This window comes from Agelaius phoeniceus, chromosome 2 (assembly GCF_051311805.1).
Source record: "Agelaius phoeniceus isolate bAgePho1 chromosome 2, bAgePho1.hap1, whole genome shotgun sequence".
In the NCBI taxonomy this organism is placed as follows: domain Eukaryota; kingdom Metazoa; phylum Chordata; class Aves; order Passeriformes; family Icteridae; genus Agelaius; species Agelaius phoeniceus.
Genome location: NC_135266.1, coordinates 227208 through 243006, shown reverse-complemented (window position 1 = coordinate 243006; position 15799 = coordinate 227208).

Below are 15799 nucleotides of genomic sequence, written 5' to 3'. Positions count from 1 at the left end.
AGATGCCATAAAAACACTGCAAACAAACTCAAAGAGCAGGAGGGTCTGGTCTCTGGGGTCAGTGTGCAGGCAGAGACTCCTGCACTTCACCCTAAGTCAGGTGAGACTCAGGGGCAGGAAAGAGAAATTCAGAAATTTCCCACTGTGAGCCTCTCCTGAGGCTTCCTCTGAGGGCTCTGCAGGGTCCAGCAGGACTCAGATACCCTGAATCCTCCATCCCATCCTGCTTTGTCTCAGCCTCAAAGCCAAGCTGCCCCTCTCCAAACCAAGCTGGAGTTGCCAATGGCCCATCAGTGCTTGGCTGCAGAATTTTAGCCTTTGCTATTGTGAAAAACGCCAATCACTTGGGTTTTTTTAAATTTTAAAAGTTTAATGATGATAAAATGGTCATAAAAATAGTAATATAATTAGAGTAATGAAAATTTTGGACAATTTGGATTAGGACAATAGGAGACAATAAAAACAAGGAGTTACAGACAGTCCAGGTACCTTTTTCTGGACAAAATAAGCCCAAAAAAGGACCCATGTTAACAGAGGATTAACCCTTAAAAGCAACAGTCTGTTGCATATTCATACACCTCACCCATGAGGCATAAATTCCATTCAAACACAGGATTCTGGCTGGGCAGTGTCAGCTGCTTCCTCTGAATCGTGACAAATCCTCAGGGCTGAGCAAGGCAGGAAGAAGTTCATTTCTCCTGATAATGGGGCAATAAATTCTCTTTCTCTGAAAGATTCAGGTGTCCTGTGGCTGCTATCTGGTGCAAGTACCTCATTCCTTTCTCTAAAAAAATATCCCACCTACATAGTTCCTATTTTAGCTACAAAAGTAACATTTTAACTACAAAACCACATTTACCGTACTATTAAAATGTTAATACAGCACTACTAATCAATACAACAAAATGCATATAGTAAATATCTGTGTAGAGCTGTATAATATGCACTTTTCACAGCTGTCCTAGTGAATGCATGTTGTGATGGTTCATAGGGGTGATCTCAGGGCGCAGAAGAACCGACACAGTACAAGGGGCTTTGCAATGATAATCAAAACAAATGCAATTTATTGAATGACCACAGCAAAATGCAATAGAGGGATTAAGGGGGAGAAGAAGATAGAGAGAGAGAAGAGAGAGAGAGGGGGGGATATAGCTACCAACGCAGAGATGAAGTCCTTTGGTCCAGTCCAGTCGAGGATCCCCTGCTATGCTGGGGAGATCTCAGAGGCACAGTTCATCTGGACAACAATTATACTTTTTATACTCTTTTTCATTGGGGGAGGGGAGAATAAATTTCACAACCAAAACAAAGGTCCTCAGGGGGGGAGAATAGAAAGGGGGGTACACAGAGTCCAAGCTAGGCCGCAGGCGAGAGCCATTGTTGTCGTGGTCCAGCGGTCACAACCTGCAGGCAAACATCTCGCTCTGGTCAGCTTTGGTGTCCCACACACCTGCCCCGGGCTGGGGGGTTCAGTCCCTGTCCTTGGAAGGAGCAGAGGGGCCTTTTCACATGGGGGTTCCATGTCTCAGTCCTTGATGGAGGAGCAGAGGGGCCTTTTCACATGGGGATTCCATGTCTCAGTGCTTGGGAGGAGCAGAGGGGCCTTTTCACACAGGGGTTCCGTGTCTCAGTCCTTGATGGAGGAGCAGAGGGGCCTTTTCACACGGGGGTTTCATGTCTCAGTCCTTGATGGAGAGGCTCCTCACATCTCAGTCTGTCTGTCACGGTGGTTGTAAAACAGGTGAGGGTCTGCTGGGGGAGACCACCCAGAACTCAGGAGAAGCCCAGCCAGGCCGAGAGGTGGGACAGCTCCCAAGGCTGTTGTTGCAAACAGGGCACGGTGCCCCTTCTTAGCCTACAGCAAACACACCTGTGAGCAATGCTCTCGGGTCCCACGGCATTTGGAGTGTGACTTTCTCCTTCAGAGCCAGAGATTGCAGACAGGGGGGTCTTCTCTTCAATGGTCCCCCAATGACAATCGTGAGGCAGATGAGGGAAAATTCAGACAGACTCTCACATGTACCCACTAACTACCAGAGCTGTGGTGCATCCCTCACAGTTACTTTCCTTTCCTTTTAGCCACAAAAGTCTCAATCTGAAAGCTCCATGGAGCAGATGCTCTCCCCTTCCCCTTGCCCTCTTGGGGAGCAGAAGGGTTTTGGGAGCAGGCAACAAACACAACCAAGTGTAAAATAATTTCCATAGAGGAAGGTGTGGGTGAACCCAGAGTCTCCAGGCTGGAAGGGGAATGCCTGGAGGGTGGAGAAGGGCTCTGGGGTGTCCTGGGGGCTGCAGGAGTCACTCGGGTCAGATTGCTTCCTCTCCCTTAGTGCAAGCACTAAGCTGCATTAAATAAAACAGCAGGTGGCAAATTTAAAACCAGGTTCAGGAGGCATCTTTCCCTCAGCAGGATTAATCTTTGGAACATTCTGTCAGAGCAAACTGCAAACACCAAAATCTGCAGAGGCTTTGCCAAGTGGTGGGAGGAATCCGCAGGAAAAACAAATCCATCAAAGGATATCCCCACAAAACAGATCTCCAGGCTCAGGAAGCACCAGAGGCTCAGGTGCATGGAGGCTGGCAGGGCAGTGATCCCCCTGTGCTCTCCAGGTGCTTTTTCCTGCCTGAGCACTGCCCAGGGCACAGCACAGCCAGCAAAGGGAGCACGGGGGCTCTTCAACTCTCCAGGGTGACCCAGGGCCAGGACACACAGAGGGGCTGTGCAGCACCCCTGATGTGGGCTGACAGCAGATGGGAGCTCATGGGGCCAGGAAGGGGGGATTCCTTCACCATCATCTTCACCCAGCCATGGTGAAACCCCTCCTGAGCTGGTGCATCCTCTCCCTGGCAGGAGGAACTCTGCCTCAGAAGCTGCTGCTCCGTGGTGGTTCTGTGTCAGAAGGTACCCAGGCCCCGTAAAGAGTCATTCAAAATGCTCTTTATGAGATCTGACACCCTAAAAATGAGAGGGCAGCACAGAAAACCTGATGGGAACCCCAAACTGTGCCGGGATGCAGCTCCTGGGGAATCAAACCCAAATTGTGCTGGGATGCAGCTCCTGAGGAATCAAACCCCAAATTGTGCTGGGATGCAGCTCCTGAGGAATCAAACCCCAAATTGTGCTGGGATGCAGCTCCTGGGGAATCAACCCCAAATTGTGCTGGGATGCAGCTCCTGGGGAATCAAACCCAAATTGTGCTGGGATGCAGCTCCTGGGGAATCAAACCCAAATTGTGCTGGGATGCAGTTCCTGGGGAATCAAACCCCAAATTGTGCTGGGATGCAGTTCCTGGGGAATCAAACCCCAAATTGTGCTGGGAGGCAGCTCCTGGGGAATCAACCCCAAATTGTGCTGGGATGCAGCTCCTGGGGAATCAAACCCAAACTGTGCTGGGATGCAGCTCCTGGGGAATCAAACCCCAAATTGTGCTGGGAGGCAGCTCCTGAGGAATAAAACCCCAAACTGTGCTGGGATGCAGCTCCTGGGGAATCAACCCCAAATTGTGCTGGGATGCAGCTCCTGGGGAATCAAACCCAAATTGTGCTGGGATGCAGTTCCTGAGGAATAAAACCCCAAACTGTGCTGGGATGCAGCTCCTGGGGAATCAAACCCCAAACTGTGCTGGGATGCAGCTCCTGAGGAATAAAACCCCAAACTGTGCTGGGATGCAGCTCCTGGGGAATCAACCCCAAATTGTGCTGGGATGCAGCTCCTGGGGAATCAAACCCAAATTGTGCTGGGATGCAGCTCCTGAGGAATCAAACCCCAAATTGTGCTGGGAGTCAGCTCCTGGGGAATCACAGAAGCAGGGGATCCTTAAGGCTGGGAATGGTCTCTACATCTATTGAGTCCAACCCTCGACCCAGCTCTGCCACCACGGTCACCACCGTGTGTCCCCAGGTGCCACATCCACGTGGCTTTTGAACACTTCCAGGGATGTGACTCCACCACTGTGCTGGGCAGCTGTGCCAGGGCTGGACAACCCTTTCCATGAAGAAATTCCAGCCTTGTAGCTGGTCAGAGCAGTTCTACAGACACACCTCAGCTGGCCATGGCACATTAATTGGGTCTAAATGCCACAAAACACCCAGAACAGTGACAGTGACAGTGGCAGTGACAGTGACAGCCAGAGGTGACAGGCACAGCTCTGCCCACCCCAGGCTCAGCTCCCAGCACACACTGAGAGCATCACCCAGCTGCAGCCCCCAGGCAGCAGAGCCAGCCCCCAGCATTCCCTGAGCACTGACTTCACTGCCTGCTTGTGCCTCACTCACTCAGGCTGGGCCTCCCTCTCCACAGCCCAGCTCAGCCCCAGCCATGCAGATCTGGGACATTTCCAGGGCAGAGACCACAGAGACCCCATCTGGGACATTTCCAAAACAGCAGGGCAGAGACCACAGAGATCCCATCTGGGACATTTCCAAAACACTAGAGAAGAAACCATGGAGGTCCATCTGGGACATTTGCAGAACACCAGGGAAGAGATCACAGAGATCCCTTCTGGGACATTTCCAGAACAGAAGGGCAGTGCCAGGAGGTCCCATTTAGGACATTTCCAGAACAGCAGGGCAGTACCAGGAGGTTTTGTCACTCAGGGGCCACTTGCAGAGCCTGATGTCACTGCTGAGAGGTTTTGCTGATGGGACTCAAGGGCAAAGCTTGGAAAGAGTGTTCAGTCCCTGCTCTCTGTTCTAATTAGTGTGTTAATTCATGAGGGGTTTGTTCCTGGGCACAGGAGAGTTACAGGATATCAGATCTGGAAGGGATCACTGTCATCTGTTCTGACATCCTGTGCTGCATCTCCAGGGGGATTTCATGACCCATTTACCCCCCAAACCCCTGCAATGGGCTTCGGGCAAGACACAAGAACTTCTGTCCTCAGCTTCAGACAAAGAATTTTCCATCTGTCTTTTTTAATTGTCAGATTTGCAAAGCAGCAGTGCCTCGTTCATCCCATTTCTGTGTAACTGTGTGATGTTAGGCTTGGAGGTGGTGCTGGGGAGCCATCACAGCCACCACACAGGACTGGGGACAAGTTTGGGATCAATTCAGCTTTTCTTTTAACTCCCACATTGTCTGAACTGAGTCAGGTCTCTTCCTGGACTTTCTTTCTCTCTGCTGGTATCTTAGGTGAAATTTGCATTCTTCTTTTTTCATATTCTTCTTTCATTTTTATTTTATTTTCAATTCTTTGCAATTTTATCTCAAGGCCTTATTCAATCTTTATCTATCAGATGAACAGTTTTAAGTTCTTTGGATCAGAACGTTCACATTTACTGTGGAAACAACCCCAAAACATTCTCAGTACAGACATTCTGAGTCATTCACCTGCCCAAGACAAAATCTGGATCAGAGGAGCTGGGAAATTCAAACTCACTGCTGGATGGACACACGGGCTTTAATCATGACTCTAAAATAGCTGTATTTTGAAAATAGACCAACATTGCTGAGGGGAGCTTCTAAATATTGAGGCAGTTGATAAATTGACAAATTCCTTGAAGTTTTTGCCTAAATTTTTCTCCTTCATGGATACTTTATCTCTGGGACACCAGTGAAAATGGTAAAATAATCAGTGGAGTGCTTATTATCCACTGCTGTGGACTTGGGCAATTTCTGAAATAAAATATGACAGTTATAATAAAATGTAGATGTGTGTGTAGATCTGCTCTCTGCTTTGGGGGCAGCACATGTGTTCTCTGGGCAGGTTGTGGGGCAGGTGCCAGTCAGGATTGCCACCCCACAAGGAAAGCCACTGGCTGAGGGGCTGGGGCAGCCCTTGGGGCACCCACAGGCAGAGCAGGGCTGAGGGTTTGGTTTCCCTCAGTGCTGAGCCCTCCCCATCCAGCCCGGGTTTGATGGAAGTGCTGCAGCAGCACTGGGGGCACTGGGGGGCTCCAGCCCCTGGGGACACCCCCAGGCCGTGCCCATGCCCAGGATGGCCCCTGCCCAGCTCTGGGGGAGGCTGCTGGGCTGGGACCTCTGGGCTGGGACCTCTGGGCTGGGCTGGGCTGGGCTGGGCTGTGCTGGCAGCCAGAGCAGCAGCTGAATTTAAGGGGTTTATTGTTTATTGGTGGGCCAGGTGCTGCTCACTGGATTCCCCAGAGCCCCAGAAAATCCCTCCCTTCTTCTTCCCTGAAGGAATAACCCCCATCACAGGGCACACGTGCCCAGGACAAACCCACAGCAGAACATCAGCCAGGTCTGACACACACACACACACAGACAGACACACAGACACACAGACACACAGACAGACACACAGACACACAGACACACACACAGACACACACACACACACACACAGACACACAGACACACAGACACACACAGACAGACACACACATACACACACACACACACACACACAGACACACAGACACAGACACACACACACACACACATACACACACACACACACACACACACACACACACAGACACACACACACACAGACACACAGACACACACACACACAGACACACAGACACACACACACAGACACACACACACACACACACACACACAGACACACACACACACAGACACACACAGACACACACAGACACACAGACACACACACAGACACACACACACACAGACACACAGACAGACAGACACACAGACACACACACACACACAGACAGACACAGACACACAGACAGACAGAGATTTATTGCACTGGATGTCAGAGAGCAGAGCTCAGTGCAAATCAAACCCAGTGAAGGGTTTACAGAATCACAGAGTGGCTGGGGTTGGAGGGGACTCTAGAGATCCTCTCTGACCCAATGCTACTCAAACACTGGAAACCAAAGCAAAACTTAGGTTTGTTCCTTCCCTCAGAACTCTCCAGAATCAGTGATTCCTGGCAGAAAGAAAAGCTCTGTTTTGCAGGGAAATGGTGAAATGCTGTCAGGGTTTCAGTGTTGCAGCACCAGTCTCCTTCTCCCTGGCAGCTCTTCTGGCTGTGCTGGAGCACAGAAATGTTTCAAGGTCAAGAGCCAATTGAAACTTGACAGGTTTTGGACCTGAGATGGTTGGGTTTGTTTTCAAATCTGGAATATGTAGCAAGACAAGGAATCTCTCTCTGCTTTCTTGCTTTGCACTCCAGCACCTTTCTGATTTTCAAGGCACCATTTTGGTCACAGTGGTCCCCACCATGGACACGGCTGCACCAGCAATTCCCCTGCCTTTAACCCTTTTATTCTGGGGGGAAAGGGAGGCACATCGTGAGCAGTGATCCCTGCCCTGAGCTGAGGGGTGAACCTGCTGAGGACTCAGACTGCAGCTGAGGCTCTAGAAAATGAGACTTTTACCATTACAAAATCAGAAAATAAATCCATCTAGCTTCTAAAATAAGGCTTGGAACACCTTAGGCAAATCATTGAAGTCATTTTTGCTGCTCAGAATGAGAATAGATACCACTCAAAGTGGGAATAAATACTGCCTCTGTCCCTGTGCCTTCCTAAACTGGCAGGCCTGCACCCTCTGCAAAGCCTCTGGGAGTCCTGGTGGGTGAATTCTGACTGCAACGCTGAGTTGCTGCCATTGAATGAGTGATACATGGCTAACAGATTAGGCACACGTTTCTGCAGAGAAAGCAATGGGCTGCACATGTGGCTGCCCCGGACTGGCCTGGCTGGAGGCCCTGGAGGGCAGAGTCAGCCCTGAGCAGGCAGCCTGGTCATCCTTTCACTCACCACTCCCTCACAGAGTAACAATGCCAGGGGTAACCTCCAAGCAACCAGAAATGAACCCAAGCTGCTGAAAGAAAATTCTTGTGTTCCATCTCAGAATGGCATTAGATTTTTTTTTTCTTTTTTTTTTTTGCTATTTTTAGAGAGCAACGTGCTCAGTCACATGGCTCACTGCACCAGAGCTGCAGCTCTGCTCTGGGGACGTGGCTCTGCTGTCTCCAGCTGCTGTTCCAAACTGATGCCCAGGAGATTTTTAAGCTCCAGGAAAGCAGCTACTCTGCAGCAGGAGCATTTTCAGGATTTGATAACAACGATTTGTTTCAATGCCATTCTGTGATTCTTCTGAGAATGATTTTTCACTGACATGTTTACTCAAAGTAAGGTCAAGTGATGCAGTTAAGGAATAAAGACACCCCATGAATGCTGAAGTGCAACACTTGGTTTTATTTCTGTATTGCTCCTTCTGGAGATTTTTCAATACTATGAATTTTAATGAAGAACAACCCTCTAAGATGAATTTCATTATACATGTGTCATTCAGAAGAACACACTCATTACAGGTCTTTCCACCTGAGTCCAGATTTATTGTCACACCACAGTAGAATTCCACCTTCCTCCTCCTCCTCCTCGTAGGGGATTTAGATGGGAACTTCCAGCTGAGCACGAGGGAAATCCTTTTGCTGTGTGGCTGATGGAGCACTGGAGCAGCTGCCCAGGAGGTTGTGAGGTCTCCTTCTCTGGAGATGGCCAAAGCCCAGCTGGCTGTGCTCCTGTGCAGCTGCTCTGGGCGAGCCTGTGTGAGCAGGAGGGTCAGCTGAGCTGAGCCCTGCAGGTCCCTTCCCACCCCAGCTCCTCCATGAGCCTGGGACTCTGGGGTTCCCAAAGGTGACGTGCCTGGGGAGGGTCCCATTCCTGTCATCTCTCTCCTTCCATTGCCAACCTGCCGTCCTGATTTTTGCCTTTTTCTTGCATTTTGCACAAGCCTGGGGACAGCGATGTGCGGATGTCGGGTGCTCTGTATTTGCCTGGGGTAGCAGACTTGGGGTGTTGCCTGAGGGAGAATTTGGGGTGGGGAGCTGGAGCCCCATTTAGGCACCCACCACTCTCACTCTTGTCCGGGTAGGTGGCCCTTGGGGCAGATGAACAGCACCAGGACCCTGTCCTGATCTGCTGCCCATCAATAAACCCTGTCCTGATCTGCTGCCCATCAATAAACCCTGCCCTCATCTGCTGCCCATCAATAAACCCCATCCCTGATCTGCTGCCCATCAATAAACCCTGTCATGATCTGCTGCCCATCAATAAACCCCATCCCTGATCTGCTGCCCATCAATAAACCCCATCCCTGATCAGATGCCCATCAATAAACCCTGTCCCTGATCTGCTGCCCATCAATAAACCCTGTCCTGATCTGCTGCCCATCAATAAACCCCATCCCTGATCAGATGCCCATCAATAAACCCCATCCCTGATCAGATGCCCATCAATAAACCCTGTCCCTGATCTGCTGCCCATCAATAAACCCCATCCCTGATCTGCTGCCCATCAATAAACCCTGCCCTCATCTGCTGCATCCTCACAGGATCGCAGTGATCCTGGGACCACTTTCAAATTTGACCTTAGCAGAGCTGGACTGGGAACTTGTGCTGAAGGAATACAGACTGGTTCCATATCTCAAGGCTAAGTTAAAACCAGCAGGTTCTGCTGAGGATGACCTCGTTTTGGGATTGTTATGAACAAGTTACCATGTTTGTTGGTTGTTGGATGTTGGTCACCAAGTTGAGGGTGTTAGTTCTGCTGATTGCCAATATTGCTGATCACCCAGCAGTCCCTTGCCTTGCCTGTACCTTTTTCCCATCGAGTATTGCCTCAGCTGCTTCCCAGGATGCCTGAGCTATGAAGGAGAGAGCGATGTCAGATGTAAATTGGGAGACATCCAGTACTGCTTGAAAGAACAACACCCTAAAAAGACCCTCAGCAGTGGGGGAACAGCCCGTACAGGCTGGCCAGCAGGATGTGTGCCCCAGGGGTGTCCTGGTTTAGGGCAAATTTGGGAGAAAACCTCCAAAGGAGGCCCCTCCAGAAAGCAAACCCAAACGGCTCCTCCTGCCAACAGGGTCAGCAGGGGGAAGGACTGACCAGGGAAGAGCCCACCAGGGATAACACTTGGAGGGGAGGGGAGAAAGGGGAAGACCCTGTGGTGATAGGATACAAATCATGTGAACAGTGCAAATTACCAAACAGCCAGTGCAAACAGCTGAGTAACTGTTTATTGCAGTACAGCAGGCACAGGCCAGGCAGGTGTGCCCGCAGTAGGTGTGCACAGTGAGGGTGTGCCCACAGACCCACAGCAGGACAACGTGGGAGCCCAGGACATTGCTCTGGCTGCCCTGGAGGGCTCGAGACCCTGCCCAGGGGGCTCAGAGACCCTGGCACAGAGCCCAAGAGCCCTGAGCCTTTGATTGAGCCCTTGGAAAAAACAATCACCAACCTTGTTTGAAGAATTACAAGCCACGACAGTTTAAGTAGAATGATAGTGAATTTATCACAGGGTGAAAAATAGATTTTTTGGGGATTTAGAATGGGGGTTCAGGGGGCAAGATGGAGGAATCTGGGCATGTCCAGCCTTTCTCCTCCTTCTTCTTGGCCTCCATCTTCTGCTGTGATGGTGCCACTTTTGGATTGGTTTAGAGTAGAAGCTCACTGTCTAACATAGGTGATAGGTATTGGGAAGTAATTGTAAATATTGCACATGTAGTTTTTAGTATAAAAAGATAACACTGCCCTGGGGCAGGCAGAGTGCCTCTGACTGACTTGCTGAGCGGACCTCAGCAAGACAAGAGAAAAAAATTTATAGATAAGATACAATAAACAACCTTGAGACCAAGAAATGAAGAGCCCTGACTCCTTCTTCGAGCACCGAGCTAAGAAAAGAGACTTTCTAACATTTCTGGAAGTCACTCTGAGCAGCAGAGACTCCAAGAAACCACCACAGCAGGAACACGCAGGGGAGAGGATGCAGAAGCTCCTCAGCAGAGCTGCCAGCCCCGTCCTGGCCACAGCAGATGGGAAGCAGATGGCCACAAAGGGGTCAAGGGCTGGAGCCCCAAACAGGGGTACAAAGCCAGGCTGGAGCCCCAGGCAGGGGTACAAAGCCAGGCTGGAGCCCCAAACAGGGGTACAAAGCCAGGCTGGAGCCCCAAACAGGGGTACAAAGCCAGGCTGGAGCCCCAGGCAGGGGTACAAAGCCAGGCTGCAAACCTCGTGTCCTCACACCCTGATGTGTGAGAACCAGGGTCCTGATCTCCTCCTCACTTGATTCTAACACAACAGTCACACATTTTTCTCCCAAGTGCTTCCACTCGAAGCAGAGTGGCTGGAGACAGAACCGGCTCCTGCTGTATGAATACTGGGATATTTCTATATGAATACTGGGATATTTCTGTGCTCTCCGAGTCCAGAGCAGAAGGAAGAAGTCAGGCAAGGAGAGAGGAATGGTCAAGGGTTTGCAGGGGTGAGCAAGATGTTCTCAGGCACCCAGAATGGGGAGTTCTGGGGCCCCTGGGCTCAGCTAGGACAGAGAACAAAATTAACTCCAGGTTTGGAGCTGGCTGCCCATATCTCCAAACCTCTCTTTCCCTCCTCTTTTAGCTCTGAGACCAGGTTCAATTTGCTTTGCAGCATTTTTCAGAGGAAATCTAGCAGAACTAAAATTTATCCAGGCGGTAGGAAAGACCCTTGTGTCAGAGGAAAAGAACCTGTGGGAGATGGAATCCTCCCTCCAGCCAAAGGAAGGGAGGCACTGCTGCCCTGGAGAGCCCTGAAGAGCCCCAGGGGCTCAATCAGACCCGGTCACACAAATTAAGATGGAATGTGACTGTTTTCAGCAACTCAGGTCTTAAATCTCAAAACTCAACCATAAGGATTTATCCATAAGGCGGGAGGAAGTGGGGTAAGTGCTGAAAAAATGTCATGTTGCACACCAAAATATTGACTCTGTGTATGAAAAACCACCTGTATCTTCAACAACAGATTGGATTCCCTGCTCACACTCAATTCCATGTCTAAAATACCCTGAACCAAGAAAGTGCCCAGGGAAACACAATATGACAGTAGATCATCTTTAAAAATAAAATTAATAAAAAATCATACGGGATTCAAGAAGAAGAAGAAGAAAGAGAAGAACTATTATATAACAAAAACTACTATTCTCTAATAATAACAACAAAATTTGTCATTTTTTAAAAGCAGTTCAGAATAAACATTGCATCAACCAAAAACAGATGTGAGGTGTTAACAGAAAAGATATTACGAGTGCTGGGAGCTGGCAGCAGTGCTGCCATGCCAACAGCTCAGCCTCTGTGACAAAATGCAAATATTAAACTGCCAATAAACAGGGATCCAGTGGGAATCTCAGAGCACCCAGGAGCTCTGCACCGAAGGAGTCCCTCAGCTTTAGACCCCTTCTTCCAAACCTATCAGAGCCCTTCCTCCACCATGTTCCAGGTCCTGTCCCATGACCCATCCTCACTGTAAAACTCCATAATTACATTTTCAATGCAGCTCTGAGGATGCAGCTCACACAGCTCTGCCCAAGTGGCTCCTTGGACTCTTCTCCCCTAAAACCTTTCCCTTTTTCATTAAACTCCGAGCAGCGACCCTAAAACACGAGCTCCATCTGCGGCCGGACCGACAGGGGCTGGAGCCCCCGGCCCGGCCCTGGGCAGGCCATCGGGGACAGGGGGTTCCCATGGATCTGGGGGGTTCCCATGGATCCGGGGGGCTCCCATGGATCCGGGGGGTTCCCACAGATCCTGGGGGTTCCCGATGATCCCGGGGGGGTTCCCGATGATCCCGGGGATTCCCGCAGATCCCAGGGTTCCCGATGATCTCGGGGGGTTCCCGATGATCCCGGGGGGTTCCCATGGATCCCGAGGTGCTCCCGATGATCCTGGGGTGTTCCCGCAGATTCTGGGGGTTCCCACAGATTCTGGGAGTTCCCGATGATCCCGGGGGGGTTCCCGATGATCCCGGGGGTTCCCACAGATCCCGGGGAGTTCCCGCAGATCCCGGGGGTTCCCGCAGATATCCCGGGTGTTCCAGCGGATCCCGACTCTCCCCAGGACGGAATGAAGCCGCATCCGCGTTTCTCTTGCCCGGGGCTGCGTCCGCGGCTCCGGGCGGGGGCGAGCGGGCGGTGCTGGAGCTGGTGGCCCGGTCCAGCCCAGCCCAGCCCAGCCGGCACCGGCCCCGAGCATCGCCCGGTGGGCACCCCCTGTGCCCGCGGCCGCTGCCCGGTCAGCCCAGCCCGGTCAGCCCAGCCCGGTCACTCCAGCCCGGTCACCCCGGCTGCGGGGATGCTCTGTCCGCGTCCCCGTCCGTGTCACGGCGGCTCTCGGCGCCCGGCAGGGAGGGCTCTTGCCCCGTTTACCTTCCCGGGGAATTCGGGAGCTCTGGGCCAGCCCCTCGGCGCCGCAGAGACCCCTCCATCCCCGGATCCCCAGCGCGAACAGCTCCGCGCTCCCCGGCCGGGGACGAAGGGAGCAGCGGTCCCTCCGCGGGTGCCAGCGCCTGGGGACGCTCCCGTCCCGCTTGAGAATCCCCGGTGTCCCCCGGTGCCTCCCGGTGCCTCCCCGGTGCCTCCCGGTGTCCCCCGGTGCCTGCCCGGCCCCGCACACCGGGAGCTGCCGCTCGCCGCGGCCTCTGACATCCCCGTGTCCCCCCAGCCCACCGAGGGCCCCCCCGTCCCCGGGACCCCCCGGCACCGAGGGCGGACCCCGGGCGATGGCAAACACGGCGGGGAGAAGGGGCCGGCGTGAGGAGCCTGCAGAGCGCCCTGGCACGGGATGATTCCGCCAACGGCAGCGCTCTCTGTAAACAGTAATCCCTGAGCTGAATAATCATTGTTATGCGGATCGCTCCTGGTGATTAATTGGGTGAAGGGAATTTGGAAGAGTTTCCCGGTGGGAATGCGGGAGGAGCTCTGAGGGCTCGGCGGCTCCAGGGATGGGAGCAGAGCTCGGGCTCAGGATCCCGGCTGGGGCTGAGCGGGATGGCATCCGTGCCCATTTAGGGCGGTGAAACGCCCTTTAGGGCGCCTCCCAGACCCCGCCCGCCCTGTGATGCGGTCCTGCTCATGGGTCAGGGGTGGCCACCCCTCCCTGCAGCCCCAGGATCCATCCCCCGTGCTGCCTGTGGGACCCCATCCCTCTGCGGGCAGGAGTTCCTGCAGGCTGGGCCATCCCAGCCACAGCCGCGGGGCTGTCACCCCCAGGGCAGGAACACGGGCAGGTTTTGACCATAACAAAGCCAAGAACTCCACAGGAGCAGCGGTGGCACTCAGCATCCAACAGCCCTGAGCCCCCGAGGCAGGAGTGCCACCCTGCCAGTCCTGGTGAGGGGTGCAGGTACAGCAGGAATCACAGAGCCATGGAGTGGGGTGGGCTGGAAGGAACCTTAAATTCATCTCCTTCCAACCTCCTGCCACCTCCCACTGTGCCAGGTGCTCCCAGCCCCAGTGCCCAGCCTGGCCTTGGGCACTGCCAGGGATGCAGGGGCAGCCCCAGCTGCTCTGGGCACCCTGTGCCAGGGCCTGCCCACCGTGCCAGGTGACAGCCTCTGACCTCCCTTGGTGTAAAGCATTCCCTGTGTCCCACCACCCTCTGCTCATGGGACTGCTAATCCAGGTCAATCCAAAATCCAGGCGATGCCTGTCTGGTCTGTGTTGCACTCAGGGCTGGCCCAGGATCAGCCAGCAGCTGGTGCTCTCCAGGGGAGCGGTGGGCAGAGGATATCAGAGGATATCCAGCAATGTGTGCCTGGAGGTGCCCAGGGCTGCTGCCTGTGCCAGGGACCCTGGGTGGGCACTGCAGCCCAGGCACTGCACACAGGGCAAGGTTGGTACCCAGGGGCCTCATCTGTGGGGAGAGCAGAACCACGGATGGAAGATGGGGGCTCGGGGGACTGCAGGGCCATTTCCTCTTGGGACAACCACCTCACCCAGCCACTGGCCATCTGCCCTGGCCAAATCCCCCGGAAAGCCCCAGAGACCCTCCCTGTCTGCTCCAGCCCCTTCTTCCCTGGTTCCTTAAGCCCCCATCCTGCCAAGTGTGCTTAGGGGATGTAAAACACCCTGGCACATCACAGCCCAGGCAGCCTTTGGGTCCTGCAGAGGTCCTGCTGCCAGCCCTGTGTGCCCACACCTGGCTCACCCTCTCCTCTCATGGGCTCCCAGCAATGGCACATTTGGGCAGCATCCTTGTTCAATCCCCGTGCCCACAGCAGACACCTTCCAGCACCACCAGCAGAACAAATATTTACCCAGCTGAGAAAAAGGGTGTTTGTTTCAAAAGAAAACCAAAAGGAGGGAAATATGTCCCAGCAACCCATGGCTCATTTCTTGTTTGTGTGCTGCATGGAAAGAAATCTCCACAGTGCCTGGGTCACTGCTCAATTTCATCCGCAAAATCCACAGAGGGACCAGAACACCCAGGTGCAGAGCCAAACCTCTCCATTGGTTCAGGCTTCACTCACAGCTTTCAGGATATCTGATGCTGACATCAGTTTTCTAGATTACAGAAGTTTTCCTTCCATCAGAAATCTCCTGATCAGTTCCCAGAGAGCCTGGCTCGTGTCTCAGCTGGTGCCCAGACAGCTCCCGAGGGGTGTGGGTGCTGAGGGGGCCCTGAGGTGCCAGGGGCCCGTGCCCCAAGCCCAGCAGCAGCCCCAGAGCTGCTCTGCACTGTCTGTCTGTCTGTCAGTCTGGGCAGAGCCCCTGCCATGCACAGCCGGGACAGACACCCACACCAGGTCACTCCCTGTCCCCACTGACCCTGTGTCCCCCCACTGCCACCCACAGCCCTGCTGCTGCTGCTGGGGACAGCTGTGGCAGTGTCCCCATCACTGCTGCCCCGGCCCCAGGTCAGGGAGAAATGATGGGGTGGCACAAGGAGAAACAGGTTTAAACTAAGATAGGGAAGATTTAGATGGGACATTGGCAATGAGGAATTGTTCCCTGGCAGGGTGGGCAGGCCCTGGCACAGGGTGCCCAGAGCAGCTGGGGCTGCCCCTGCATCCCTGGCAGTGCCCAAGGCCAGGCTGGACA